Genomic DNA, 15,338 nt, shown 5'->3' with positions numbered 1-15,338 from the left:
CGTATAAAATCTTGACGTTTTCTTAAGGAAATTGATTATGTTTTTATTATAAGAATATTTGAAAAAAAAGAATTTGCAATGTAAAATATAATATAATATACATATTTTGACCGTAATTAAAAAATAACCTATGAGAGGCAAAAGAAAATGCATCAAGAATTAAGGTGGCAATAAAACACTTCCAATGAATACTGAGAATTGCTCTCATGTTCCGAACAATCATCAAGGAATACATTATAGTTTATAAATTGTTTTAATTTATGCTTAGTCCAATTTGTGGTTGGCAGAGTATTTTATTTTTATTTTTACTAATATAAATTTATTAAATCACTTACCTAAATTCTAAAAGTCAATAGAAAATTATAAAAGTAAAATGGAAATTAAAAAATATATTATTAACATTAGAAAATGCTACAAATAATTTGGGTTGCACATTCTCGATGAAGATTAATATCAATTTCAGTGATTGAAAACATAAGTCTTAAAATACAATAGGAGAAAGGGCACAATTAAAATAAGAGCTCAAGTAGAAAAGTGTTGATAGATTAAAGTAAAATAGGACTCATATTCTTGAATTGAGGATTAATTCAATCCAAGAAAAGGTCTCAAAATACTTAGAGGAATGGGAAAATCAAAATGAATTCTAGGAGACTGTGAAATTGAAATCATTTATTTAAGGAGAACAATTTACGATACTATAGGTATTATCTTGATTGACAACAAACTTAAAATATTTACATGAATACAAAAATGATGGTAAAAATGGGTGTGATTAGACGAGTCGAACCAATTTATTAATTTTAGTACATATGTTGATAATTGTTCTTTTAGTAGTCAAGGATTCTCATGTAAATGAATATAAGTTGATTTATTTTTATGCATGAACACAAAAAAAGTAGATATTATAATCAGAATTTGGCATTGGATCAACTTGTAAGATGGATCTAGGTAGATAAATGTTTGATTTTTTATTTTGCATTTGAAAGATCATTATTATGACTACAATCATGAACTCACAATCATGAGCATGACATAGGTAAAATAGCCAGGTGGGTCTATGCTTGTTAGGATTGGAAGAATGGTTGCAATCTATCAAATAAGTCAATCATACTACTATTATGTGCACATAAATAGTGATAATAAGAACACATAGACCTAGGTGTAAGAAAGGGTAGATATAGAAGCCCATCTGTAAACAAAAAAAGGACCATTTCTAGCTATATAATTACAATAAGACATTGCCTATAATTACACACAAAACTAAATGATAAGATACATTGAAGATGATTTTTTTACCATATATATATATATATAGTCCATAAACCAATTTCATAGAAATTAAGCAAACTAGATTATTTAATAACTAGATATAATCTTATTCAATTATTACTTTGAATTTTTCTGATTGGGTAAATTGGGAGATCCGGTCCTAACCCTAACATAAAATCATCTAAGCAAAAAAGAAGGATCTCATGAGTAGTGAGACTACCAATGAAACCAAAGGGAAAGTAGAGACAAAGCTTTTGATTAGAGGTTCAAACCTATAGGAAATAGAGGTCATGAACTCAAATAAAAATAACTCTTATTCAACAAGAGGAAGAGAGAGAGAGAGAAGAGGACACATGGCCTTTTCTCTATCTTTGAATGGAAATCCAAGCAATGAAATCATCCAAAGACCTAGCCAAGAAGGGAAGAGAGAGAAAGCCTCCCCTTTGGAGGGTAAACACGAGATGAAGGAGGAGCAAGAGAAGGACAAGGAGAAAGGAAAATAACATCTATTGAAGTGGACAATACCAAAATAAAATCTATAACAGAAGTAGGAGGAGAGATTGAAGAAGGAACCACAACAAGGTCCACAAGAGAAGAAAAAGCCACCCCAAAAAAAAGGTCATCAAAATATTGAAAAGAAGCTTCCTTTGAGGAAATAGGATCTTAAATTGTCAAATGATCATCAAAAGTGTTCAAGCACTAAGAAGCAAGGGCCTTCTTGTGACCCCAAGAGAAACTCAAAGCTAAATGTTCAACAAAAAAACAATAATAAAAGAAGGGGATCCCCTCATAATCCAACGATTGATATGAAGGCCAATCCCCAACTATCAAAACCACCTATCCATGAAGAGGTGAGAAGAGATTAATATCCACTAGACAATGAAGAAAGGTACAATACACCATGAAGGAAGTGAAAACATTAACCTTCAAAAATTAGATAATAGAGTTTCCAATAGGTTCAAGATAAGAAGTCTTCTAGAACCAAAGGAGGGGATTCGAAAGACGCACCCACACTAGACACACAATGAGTAGTTTGGAAATGGGGTTGAAAGAAAGAGTCCATAGCATGAGAGAAAGAGGATTTTCACCCCAAGACCATAACTTCCCTAAGATTAAATCCTGATCATTTGAAGAAAAAAAAAGTAGAAATAAAGAACCCTTTAGCATAAGGGAAAAATTTAATCTTATCGACCCCAACAAGGTGCCAAGAACCCAAAAACAATGGTGAAAATATGGGAGGAAAGCTAAAGATCAAAATATATACAAATAAAAGTCATTAGTTGATAAAAATATTCATTCTAAGCCACATATTTACCACAAACCACCACAAGGGGGTATTGGTATAAGGAAGTGGACAAGAGATCTTTTAGGGAGGAGGAAGAATAGAAGGCCAAAAAACCTCAGTAAAATTCTAAACACCCACCCCCAACACTAGAATAGACAACCCTAGTAGCACTAGACTCTAAAGAGGGCCAAATGAGACCAGGATGCTTGGACCATGGATAGGGGATGAAAGCTTGAAATGAATCTTATAAAAAGAGCCTAGTTGCTAAGTAGAAGATGAGAGAGAACCAACACAGTCCTCAGTGCACTCCCCACCCTCACAAAAGTCACCTCAATGCCAAGATTAGTCACACAAGATATAGGATGTGATCGAGATAGCTTAGAAGAGGGTCCCTCAAATCACCTGAAAACATCCAATAGCTCCTCAACATGCACAGACAAAAATCCCCATTGGTACAAAGCAAAAAACTCCATCCATAATATCCAACAACAAGGAAATAATAGAAGAGGGATTCAAACACACAAGGTTGGAGACTCTGGGAATAGAAGTGGAAGTGGAAGCCATTAAATTAGGAATTTTGGATTATGGGTATTATTACTTTGATTTGTTAAATAAAACCAAAATAGATAAATATTTATAAATAAAAACATCCAACTTTCACATAAATTTATATTTCTATTGAAAAGAAGAGTAGTTTTACTGGATATTTATTATCATGTAATAGCTATCAATGATGCTTATAATAGATAGAAGTCAATTCCAATTCAAACAACTTCCATTCTAACATTGTCTATAATAGATTCCTATGTAGTGATTCCACACATATCAATGCCTAGTAGAAACTTACAATTAAATCAACAAAATGCCTTTTTATTGTCATAGCTTAGATAAAAAATGCTAAATTTCCCACCATGCAATTGCTCATGGCCTGAAAAGACTTGAACAAGATCCCACACATTTTTTTGTATCGAATATTCCTTTACATACTATGTGGACAATATTTCAAACCTAAAAAATTCAAATTAATATACTAAATCTGATATATAACTAATCTATAATACCATTTCAAACCAATAATCAATAAATAGATGGACGCACTGATTTAATCATCAAATTAAAACATTAATATTTACCTTTAAATTACAATAAGATGAACCAATTTATAGTGGAAAGAGGGATAAATGTTGTTGACTTGAATAGCAATTGTTATCTAGGATGAGGCATGCAACTTTGAGTAACTATGATTAACTGAGGAAAAACACCTAAACAAGCTTAGCCCGAAGATTACATAGAATAGTTCAAGATTCTAATAGTAACATCAAAATGATATTTACCAACACAAAAGAAAAATATATATTTGTTGATAGTTATTTAACAAGGGATATATCAAGAGAAAATAAATGTAAATGGCCATTATCATCTCTCAAGTTAGAAAATGTATTCAGGGAAATCACTAGCTAGAGAATAAATGATGAATATAACATCCAATTTTTATCAAGCCAAAGAAATCTCTATATTTAAGGTATAATGTAAATTCACTAACCAATATAAAAAATCATCATTAATAATTTTATAATTATGGAAAAATATCACCTTGGCATATAATAAGCTATCTAAATAATCATTATAGTCATCATTCAAATAATATGTATTAATATGTAAAAGTAATAAATTATTTTAAATATGATCCTCTAATAAATAATTATTATAAATGCATGATTGATCATGTGTAGAAAAAGAAATAGAAAGAGAGTTGTCACAAAGGTCATCATCATCATCGTCATCCATAGAGTTTGGAAACATGTCAAGATTATCTAGATTACAATGCATAATAAGGATGTAAAGATTAAACGAGTAGAGAAACAAAATCAAGAATAGAATAAAAATAGATAACAAGAGACAACACGCGATTTATAGTGGTTCGACAAATTCCTACATCCACTCTCAAGAAAGAGATTATCTTATTAGCTAAATATCCAAATACATAGTTCATAGACTGCACACATATTTATACATTCATATTCAAGTATGAATCAAAGAGTTGAGGGAGCCAAAAGGTCATGTGAACATTAGACTTCATAGCCCAACAATCTCCCCCGTGAAGACCAACCAGCACAGACATGCACTATGACATCCCTACTTCCATTTCAAAACTCACATTACAACCAGCTCGCAGAACTTTAACCTTGTGAACTCTTGTTCACATACGCTGTGGATATGCCTTCTCCAAGTCAAGTTAGAACTAGAAACTCTTTCATCCAACACATCTCATCCAGACATGAATAGCCTCAGCACATCACTCCCAATTCTCATGGTTGCCTCACTACCCACATCAGTAGCAATCATAATAGGAATTTTCCTAGCTTTAAACTCTCCTAAGACCCAATCTCTTTCCACCTAAATTTTAGCACCATGGATGGACAATGCTGGCCAACCATCCATGCGAAGCTATTTAGTAACCTGATCACATCCCTTCTTGGTTTCCATAAAAATCAGAATCCGGCTTCCATCCAACATCTCCTCAATAAGTTTGATCAATCTTGGATATTTCTCATACTTAGAAACAACCTCCACAATCTGGCCTATTGAATGGTTAGCCTTCAAATTTGGTGAACCAATGATCACCTTGTATGGATTATGTAAAAATTGCCTTGCTTGTTGTTCGACTTCTGTTGGCCAAGTAGCACTCCACAACAATGTCTGCCTATCTGGACGAATTTGAGATACAATTTTTCTTATCTACGATTCAAAACCCATGTCTAGCATGTGATCAACTTCATCTCATACAAGATATGTCACCCCCCATAGGTTTGTGTGTCGTGCTTCCAACATATCAATAAGGTGGCCAGGAGTGGCAATTACAATCTCATCATTGACCCCCTCGTGAATTAGTAAGGTGGCATCCCCCTCTTTCTCCTGGTTCAGCATAATGAGTGAGCCCAGTCCTAACTTCCCATCTTCTGAATCCGATAGGGAAAATGATATTGGAATTGATTATGTTGAATCCTAGCTCTAGTAGCTAGGATTTTTAGATATTTTCAAGGATTTTCAGCTATGGTTTCTGGTTTCTCATTATTTTATACTATGAGCATATTTAGATGCGGATTGGGATAGATATATAGGTAACCAGATAGGCTCATCCGATGAAGCTTTCTTTCTTGGAAAGAAACTTGTTTCATGGATCAACAAGAAACAGTCATGTACTTCTTTATCTACTGCTGAAGCTGAGTATGTTGCTACTGCTACTAACTGTACACAAGTTCTATGGATGAAGCAAATGTTGAAGGATATAAGGGTAGATTGTAATGAAATAGTAGTTACTCACTATGATAACTCTGCTGCTATTAACATATAAAAGAATTTGGTATTTCATTCTAAGACAAAGCACATTTCTATCAAGTATAATTTTCTGAAGGGGAATGTGGAAGCAAATGAAGTCAAACTGGTTTATGTGAACACTAAAGAGCAGATTGTAGATATCTTCACTAAACCTTTGCCTAAGGAATCATTTCAGTACTTCAGAGACAAATTGGGAGTTTATGCCCCTCCGGTAGAGACTTGAGTGATGATGATTGGCATCAGTCTGACATGTGTTATTAGAGCTATCATTCATTTTGGATTGATGCGTTGGTGCTACTACCCAAGGGGAGTAGTCAGCTATGTGGTTCAGAGGATTTATGATTTTTCTTTGATGTTTATGTCAGATTTCTGGCATTGATGTCAAAGGGGGAGAGATATTTATGTGAAAAATAGAGATCAAAGCTTAACAAAGATATTAGTCTAAGGGGGAGATTATTGGCACAAGGATGAGGAACAAAATTTCAGATTGGTTGTATCCCATAGGGAGAGTTTGGTCTATGTTTGGTTATTTGGTTTAGAACCTCATATCATCTTGAAGAAATTGTTGAATGCCTTGATTGACATTTCTTGGCACTTGGATGTTTTTCACATCTAGTGTTGCCATCAATGCCAAAGAGGGAGCTTGTTGGCAATTTGGAGGAATTGATTATGTGTTGCATTGACATTTATCATTGATGTCAACACTAGTTGTTTTGCTGTCTACCGGGTTTCGGTAGAGTGGTTGGATTATCATGTTGGTCTAGAGATCCTATTCGATATGTTCTTGTTTGTGGAATCGGTTTGGATTGGTTATTCATGTGTTTCTGATGTGTATCACATTTAGTTGGTTTGGGATTTGATGATCTAGAAGCTATCATTTTTTCTAGTAAGCCTTATGGTTACCAGTAAGGGTTTTACCGACAGAGATTTGTTGAAGATATTTTGGTGAATCCAATAAGTGGTGTTGGTGCAGCTTCTAAAAGGCTATCAAGATGTTGATGGTTATCCTATTCGTGTTCCAGTTGATCGATGTTGTTTCATTTGGCTTATGGTGACCTATTTTAGGTCTGGTGGTTATTCTGCTAGGTTATGGACTAGTTTATGTAACATGTTGGTTGATGCTCCTAATGCATCACTGGTTGGATTTATTGTTTGGTTTATGTTCCTTTTGTCTTAGGCCGGCTTGGTTTATCATTGGTTTGTGGGATTATGTAATGGATTTACTGTATTATCGTTTAGGTGGCTGACCTACTTGTTTAGATCCAGGTTGGTATAAATATGATGTAAGATCTCTTTGTAGATCATGAATGGATGGTTATGAGATTATCTGTATGAGAATAATGTTGTAATCATATGTAGATGTTTTGGTTGATCATAGGTGATCAAATTGGGTTTGTGGAAGAGGTTTAAGACCTTCGGTAAATTGATCTTAATCGGAATTGTTCTCAAGAATAGGAGATGCTATACTTGTAGTTCAATCTTCATTCCAGATTGTAGTCCAATATTCTCTGTAGTCAGTGAGGCTCCTTTTTGATGAGCAGTGTGCTCTAGGCTAATGGCCTTCCTGCATGTGCAGGCCCCTTATTGTAATATTTACTCATCTATTCAGTGGATATATATTATGGGTCTCCAATCCCACCATGGTTTTTCCTCTTTGAGGTTTTCCACGTATATATCTATGGTGTTATGGTGTTTATCTTTTTGGTTGTATTGTTGCTTATTATTATATGCTTTTATATTTACCGGTTACTAAGTTGTTGTGTTAATAAGGTTAAATTTCTCCATTCTGGTTAAACACTGATTTAGTCCCCCTCTCAATGTTCTTGGATCCCAACAAATGATGAGCCGATGTTGATTCAACATTTTGTGAGAGGTATTAGTGATCACATTAGTGGTGAGGTTCAGATGCACGAGCCTAAGACTGTGGAGGCAATTGTGGAGAAGGCACATATAGCAGAGGAGAATCTGACGATGGCCATAGGAGTTACACCTTGGTATGCAGTCTGTTAGTGTTCTAGTTTCAGGATCAGATGTGAGAGGTAATCAGTTGCAGGAGTCAGGACATGCTAGGAGTGGTCCTCCATCTTCCAGAGGTAAGCATTTTCAGTAGAAGGAGAGCTCTTGGGATTGGGATTATTCACATAGGCACTTATCATGAGGTGACAAGGAGCATAGCAAGCAATGTGCTATTGGTTTTCAGGCTTCATAGGTAGCACAAAGTTCTCAATAGAATTTTAGTAGAGGCATTGTTTAGTAGCCTAGTGCACCTTAAGTCATTTGTGGTTTCATTAGAGGGAGTTATTTCACATGTGGTCACCACGAACATTATGAAGTGAGTTATCCACAACATTCTACACAAGTATCTATTCAGCAGTTAGCAGCTTCAGAGCCCACAGTTTGCAATGCTGGGAGATCTCATCGTATATTTGCAACACTGGGTCACCGTCAGGGTGAGCGTTAGAGAGCAGTTGGAGAGTCTTTAGGTTATGGGTTAACAAATTTCTATTGTGACCGTGCACGTACTGTAGCATCGGATTTTGATCCTCAGGGGTTGCGACATGGAGTAGGAAAGGGTCCAAAGGGGCCCGAGTGATGGTTCATCGGTGTTTTGTAGAGGATTTTGTGTTTTGGGACAGTTATTTCCTACTTGTTTCAGGCTTCCATGAGTAAGCCTGCGACAAGGGGGGGAAGATGTAGTGCCTCTTCCTGATTCATCTTTCCTTTTTTGTGCATCATTAGAGTATATTGGCATAGTTTAGACTATTTTTGTGATGCTTTGACTAGATGTTTATGGATTTATCTATCTTTTTGATGTTTTCTATGGATATTAGACATATTAAACTATGCTTGACATTATGTTTACATGTGGATGATGATATTTCTAGACTAATGTGAGGATGGATTACTCTATGATGATCGACATGTGTTCATTTCTATGTGTGTATCATGTATATTATATAATTATTTGATGATAGTTTATGATATACTAACCTTAATTCATGATTATGATTCTATGTGATGCCTTGATGTTATATTGCGTGGCTGTCTGTGTGAGTAGAGACAATTTCATATCACTCATTGTGAGCATGATATTGTATATGTCATTGTATACATGTTGGTGGTGACAGGTTTGTAGGTACTAGACATCGAATCCACCTAGCTTCATAGGTCTGAGCGTGTCTTATCCCAATGGCAAGTTGATCAGAGATGATGTGAATCCACCCTATACTCTAGGTTTAAGTTGATTAGTGTTGTCAGTTTAGAGTCTTAGCACAAGACGAGGTTAGTGTGTAATTCTTTCTTGGATTATTTTATGGTGGCTTTCTTTGCATAGTGTGGTAATTATTTAATTGGTTATTAATTAATTAATTGACTAAATTGATTTATATAGTTTAATAATGTTAAATTAAAATAATAGATCAATATAGTTTACAATAATAAATTAAATAAATAGTTGGTATAATATTTAATAATAAAGTATGGTTAAATTAATATTATTATTTATTATTGATTATTATTTATTCATTATTTGTGGTATTTATTTATACCTCTTGATTATTTAATTAATTGGGCTTTCATAATTATTTGTGCCCTTGATTTTATGAGTTTTTTATATTATTATTCACTTATTACTCTTTTTGGGTTAATTGGTAGATTCTTTCTACCTACCCTATTTTTCTATTGGTTATTTTATTGGGTTAGTTATTTAAATAGTGTTTTATTATTCTTACCTTAGGTTTTGTAATATTTGGTAAGAAATATATTATTTTGCATTATTCTGATTGGTGCATATTTTCTATAGTTTATGCTTTGATTTTCTATTTATTGGCTTTCCTGAGTATTTTTTTGGGTTAGCAGTTTCGGGTATTCTTCTGCAAGTTTGGATTTTCCTTGAGGATTTGGAGATTGGATATTTCTTGGCTTTCTTGGATTGTGGATTGTGCTTCTTCAGATTTTATTTTCCATTACTTCTATTATCCAGGTTGGAGATGTATTTCATTTTCAAAAATATTGTCTGCATTGTATTTTCAAGAAAGATCATCTTCAAGGTTATTTGGGAGATAAATATTTACTTTATTTAGTTTTGGATAGATAATATTTCATAGAATGATTATAATATATAGTTTTATAATAGTTTTGGGGATAAATGTTTGTCTATATATTTTGATTGTCATGAACGGCTGGCATCTTCTTTGTTTGTGCATCATGGTTCTTGGATATGAATTCTCGTGGTTTGAAGGCGAGGTTTGGATTCTAGAAGCACTGGGTTTGCTCAGTTTGTGGGGAGTTTTACAAATTGGTTTCTTCTAAGTTTTCATGGTTGGACTTTGTCTGAAATTACTACTTCTGAGTTGAATCTTGTCTCTATGAGATTATTTTATGCTTTTATTTTATGTTCCTTAGTTTTGTAATAGATTTGCATCCCTTCTGGTGGTGTTTCGGGACTTAAACTTATTTGTCTGATTTTATTTTCTGAGTCGTGAATTTATCTTTCTGTATCTAAGTTTTTTAGTCCTCTGAGTCAAATGTGCTAAAATAGAGGGAAAATGTGCTACTTAATTTAACATATGTGCTAGACATTTTAATATATGTGCTAATCTGTTGAATATATGCACCACTTAATAAGATATATGCGCTGAAGGAATAGATAAATGAGTTGAATAATTAGATATATGTGCCAATAGATTAAGAAAATGCGCTAATCGGAAGGGTAAATGCACCAATCTGTCAGTTGAGTTAGTTTGTCAGTTTGGTTTATTTTCCAGATTTCTATTCGTGACTTTCGAAATCCAGAGGCTATTTTCTGACACCTGAGATGTTCCAGGTCTATTTCATTGACTGATTATTGGTTATTTGGATTATTTGGCTTATGTATGTGATTATCTTATAGTTAGGCTCATTTATTGTATTCTTTTATGATGATCACATTGTTGTTGGATTGCTTGATGCCTTTGTGAGACATGTCTTGTATTGTTATGAGCCCATGGCTGTGTTGAAGTATTTTATGTTATGATTTTCCTTGTTGTTACACTAAGGTCTAGGTGCATGCAAGGGGGACATTGGCCTTCTTGGTGAGTGATTGGGATCACATGGAGTGGGCTGCCAGGTTTACCTGAGGTCTAGATCACTAGGTATCTCACAAGAAGGTTTCCAGTGTAAGCAAGTGATAACTTAATTAATATTACTTGGGTTTGGGTAGATTAGTTCATCCTAATAAGATAAATAAATAATAGGCCCCTTTGCCTTGCCCAGTGGTGGTAGACTGAGATAGGATCAGTAAGGCCTTGGTAATCTAGGTAAGTTAATCTCCCTCACTCCGTAAAGGTCGATATGGCTCCACATCTACTTTGGGATACCCGGGACTGGTACCCAAGTACCCACAAGTTTCATGTGATGATAGTGTTTTCCCTACATGTAGGTCCTAGTGCCTTGAGCTCATTTGTTGTGTTGCCTCTACGGTCTTGTGTTGGTTTCTGTTTTGATTTCAATATTTAGTTCTTGTGTTTGTTGTGTTGGTCTTCCTTTGATTGTTAGGTGTCAGCTTAGATCTAGAGTATGTGTGGGATCTTGTATCATCTCGTAGCACAGGGGTGGTTCCTTTGGTTCCACATGGTCGGGTGGTTGGTGCCTTTCAACCATTGGGATTTTCTCTTGGATTCTTCATGCGTGGATGTGGATAGCTTGACTTCTTAGTTTTGGATGGATTCTTATAGCAGATTGATGTAAATGGTTATATGGCAGTGTATTTATGGATTCGTGATGTAATTGAAAAGTAAATATAACTATGATCCTTGTTATGAAGGATAATGTATTCATATATGTTGTAATAGGATGTTAGGATAATTGATGATGTAACTTGTGATATTGGTTCATTAATGGAAATTAATTTATGATATTCTTATAGTCTTATGTGATGTTGGAAATATGAGATTATCGAAATGCATAAATAATTGGGAGTACGAATGTTTGGTATTGGTGTTTTAAAATAAAATGAAAGGGGATGGTTAGTAAGCTTAATAGATGGATATAATCATGATAGGAATTAGTATGCATTTAAACGAAGGTGGTAATTGTGTCATCATGTTTATTATGCTATGTTAATTGCTTATGGCTAGTTTAAGTGATGATATTGAGATGCCCTAGAGGATGTTAGATATGTGTGTTTATTTCTGCTTGCGTTATGTTCTTATGTGAATTGAATATGATGGTTAGATGTTATTTGATTAATGGATGGTTATTGCATTTGATTGGTGATGGTAACAGTTGTATTAATTGATGTTAAAAAAAAATCATCTCTATTTGCATGTTAGTTAGTGTATTTCTCTAGGGCATTTTGGTGAGCATTACATAGGCCAACAAGACCTCTTTTCTACATAGAGAGGACAATGGAGAAGAAGGAGAAGAAGAAAAGATGCCACCTTTGGATAATGTTGATGAAATTCTAGAAGCATATTCTAGACTAGATTCCAAATTAAGGAGATATGTATCTTTTAGAGATTTTTGTGATTCCAAAAATAAGGCCATCCTTAATGTGAAAAGAAATAGACAATCTTATAAGGACCTTAAAGAAATAGTAAGCAAGATAACTCTTCCTAATTTTAACTGATCTAAAATAATTTCAATACATTCACGGGTTCAAAAGTTAGACGCTTACCTATCACTAAGTCCCATGACAGATCGGGAAAATGCAATCAAATTTGTGGTGCTGCACTTGATAGTAATGACCCATGAATGGTGGCACTATGGTATTATCACCCAAGGCAATCAATATATAACCACTAACAATGAGTTTACACAAAAAATCATCAAGAGATTTGATCAAAATCATTGACAATGGTGCTTCAAATAATTAACTCAACCAAAGAAACAAGGGTCAGTAGAAGAGTTTGCCACAAACTTCCAAAAGCTAGCCTTCATGGTACTAGAAATCTCTCAAGAAAGACTCACCTCTTTATGGAAGGATTAAAGGAGTCCATCCACAACATTGTTGCTGGGATAATGTGCAAATATGTGTTTGGATTGGTTGAGTGATGTGTTTTCATTGGTTTTGTCATTGATGTCAATATATTCCTCTGTGTGTTCTAGTGTTGCAGTTAGATTAAGTGAGTTGGTTTGGCCAGTACGTTGTAGATGAGTTGTTGTGGATTAAAGGGTTTTGAAATAATTATCTCTAGTTGATTCAGCTCAAGTTTTAGTGGTTCACATGGAGATATGATTGAGATAAGATCTGGTATTGAGGTTTCTTTTTTAGTTGTTTGGTGTTGATCAATGTTCTGGATTTTGCTCCGCATTGCTACGCGTTGAAATATCTTAGTTTTCAGATTTGGCAGAGTGTTTTGGACATTCAGGTGTGTCCTCAATTCAAATGGTTTGTGATTTGGAGGTTTGCAAGTGAATCTTTCAGTTTGTCAGCCATTAAGTTAGTGTTCTTGAAGTTTGGTATAATGGTGATGGAGATTATAGTAAGTTGTGTTGATGTAGTTGGTTTTGTGGTCATTTATGATGATTGTGGATGTTTCTAGATCATATTCTATTTGTGTTGGTGGTCGGAATTGATTGTTGTGTACATTATTGATGATTTTCCTTGATCCGGTGGTGTTCTTCATGTTCTTGGCCGACATGATGATTATAGTGTGTTACAGATGTTTGAGGCATAATTATTGGAGGTGTTTCATGTTCGACAAGAGTAGTCCCACAAGATGCATGACATGATCAAGATAGATCAAAAGGGATCCCTCAAACCTCATGAAGAAACCCAATCGCTCCTAAGCACATACGCAAGTAGAAATCCCCATCGACACAAACCAAGAAACTCCATCTAGAACACCCAACAATAATGAAGGAACAAGTGATGCAATAGAGGAGGGATTCAAATATGCAGGGTGGGAGAGTCTAGGAATAGAAGTGGGAGTGGGAGACACTTTAGAAGTCCAAAACTATGGGCATTATTACTTTGAATTGTCAAATAAAACAAAAATATATAAATAGTTGTAAATAAAAACATCCAACTTTCACATCTATTAATAAGAAATAGTGGTTTTAGTAGATCTTTGTTCTCAATTAATAGCTACTAGTGAATTAATAGCTACTAGTGATGATTAGTGATGATTATAATAGATAGAAGCCAATTTCATTTCAATGAACTTTAATTCTAACATTGCCTATAAAAATTCCTATGCAATGATTCCACTCATATCAACACCTATTAGAAAATGATGATTAAATCAGCAAAATGCCCTTTTCTTGTCATAACTGAGATATAAAATACTATTTTAAATCGCCCAATGCAATTGTTCAAGGCCTGAAAAGACTTGTACAAGCTCCAATACATTTTTTATTATCAAAAAGTCCTTTACACAATATACAAACAAAGTTTCCAACCTAACTATTCAAATTATTAGAATAAATCCAATCTACTAATCTATAATACCATGTCAAACCGAGAATCAATAGATAGATGGAGGTACAAGTTTAATCATGAAATGATAGATGGAGGGACTGGTATAATCATCAAATGAAAACATTAAATGCACAAGAAATATGCTAAAGCTATATTGTATTAATATTCATATTCAGCTTACAATAAGATGCACAAGAAATTACAGCTATTCTAACAGATACAAGCATATCCCTCTAATAGGGTAAAACTGCAAGTTCCGAATAGAGTAGTTTTATTGGTAAGAGTGGTTATAAGGGCATTTTAACAGCGATTGAAACAGATACAAGCCAATCCCTTTGAAGTCCATGTGCAAACTCCAAATGCAGCATGATCAGAAGCTTTGCAGGTATCATCACAGCTATTCGAATAAACTGAGCATGCCCCTTTAAATGCACCACTCCAAAATCCGCAGTACCCATCTTCGTCATATACCATGGACTCTTCTAATTACCAACAAATTCCAAATTAGTAAATTTATATGTATTTCAGAAATTAAATAAATATTGAATAAAAATGCATGCGTTTTACCAGAAGCAAAAGCAGAAGAGGCCATGAGCAATAACAAGAGCATAGACACATATGCGTATCCCTTTGCCATCTGGTAACTCACTCAATCACTCAGAGAAATCCACATGTAATTAATCTATTCTGTGAGAAAAATCCTTAGTCCAATGCTGCTACTTATAGTCGAAGAGCGATATCTCCACATTATCTAAAAGCCAATTTATTTATTTATCTGCATCGTTGTTAACAAAAATAACGAGTGATTCAAAGTGATTATTTTGGAGTTTAGATAAAATCACATCAATACCTAGAAATTCTAAACAATAATAATATGAAACGATTATTTCTCCTGCATGGAAATTATCACTGAGCTCTTGTTTTTGGTGATGGTAGATTTGTCCTTTTTTCTTGTACGGAAATTAAGAGTGATCTGTTGTTTTTGGTGATGGTAGATTTTTCTTTTCTCGTCTATGAAAGTTAACAGTGAGCTGTTGTTTTTGA

At 34.2% G+C, this 15,338-nt stretch overlaps 1 pseudogene; it reads right to left on the bottom strand.

Annotated features, from left to right (window-relative positions):
* Positions 1-4,822: 4,822 nt before the first annotated feature.
* Positions 4,823-14,752, bottom strand: LOC131068456 (DEAD-box ATP-dependent RNA helicase 20-like; annotated as a pseudogene).
* Between the last annotated feature and the right edge of the window lie 586 nt (positions 14,753-15,338).

Source organism: Cryptomeria japonica, chromosome 9 (assembly GCF_030272615.1).
Source record: "Cryptomeria japonica chromosome 9, Sugi_1.0, whole genome shotgun sequence".
Taxonomy (NCBI): domain Eukaryota; kingdom Viridiplantae; phylum Streptophyta; class Pinopsida; order Cupressales; family Cupressaceae; genus Cryptomeria; species Cryptomeria japonica.
The sequence above is the reverse complement of the archived record's forward strand: the minus strand, read 5'-3'. Positions and strand labels throughout refer to the sequence as shown.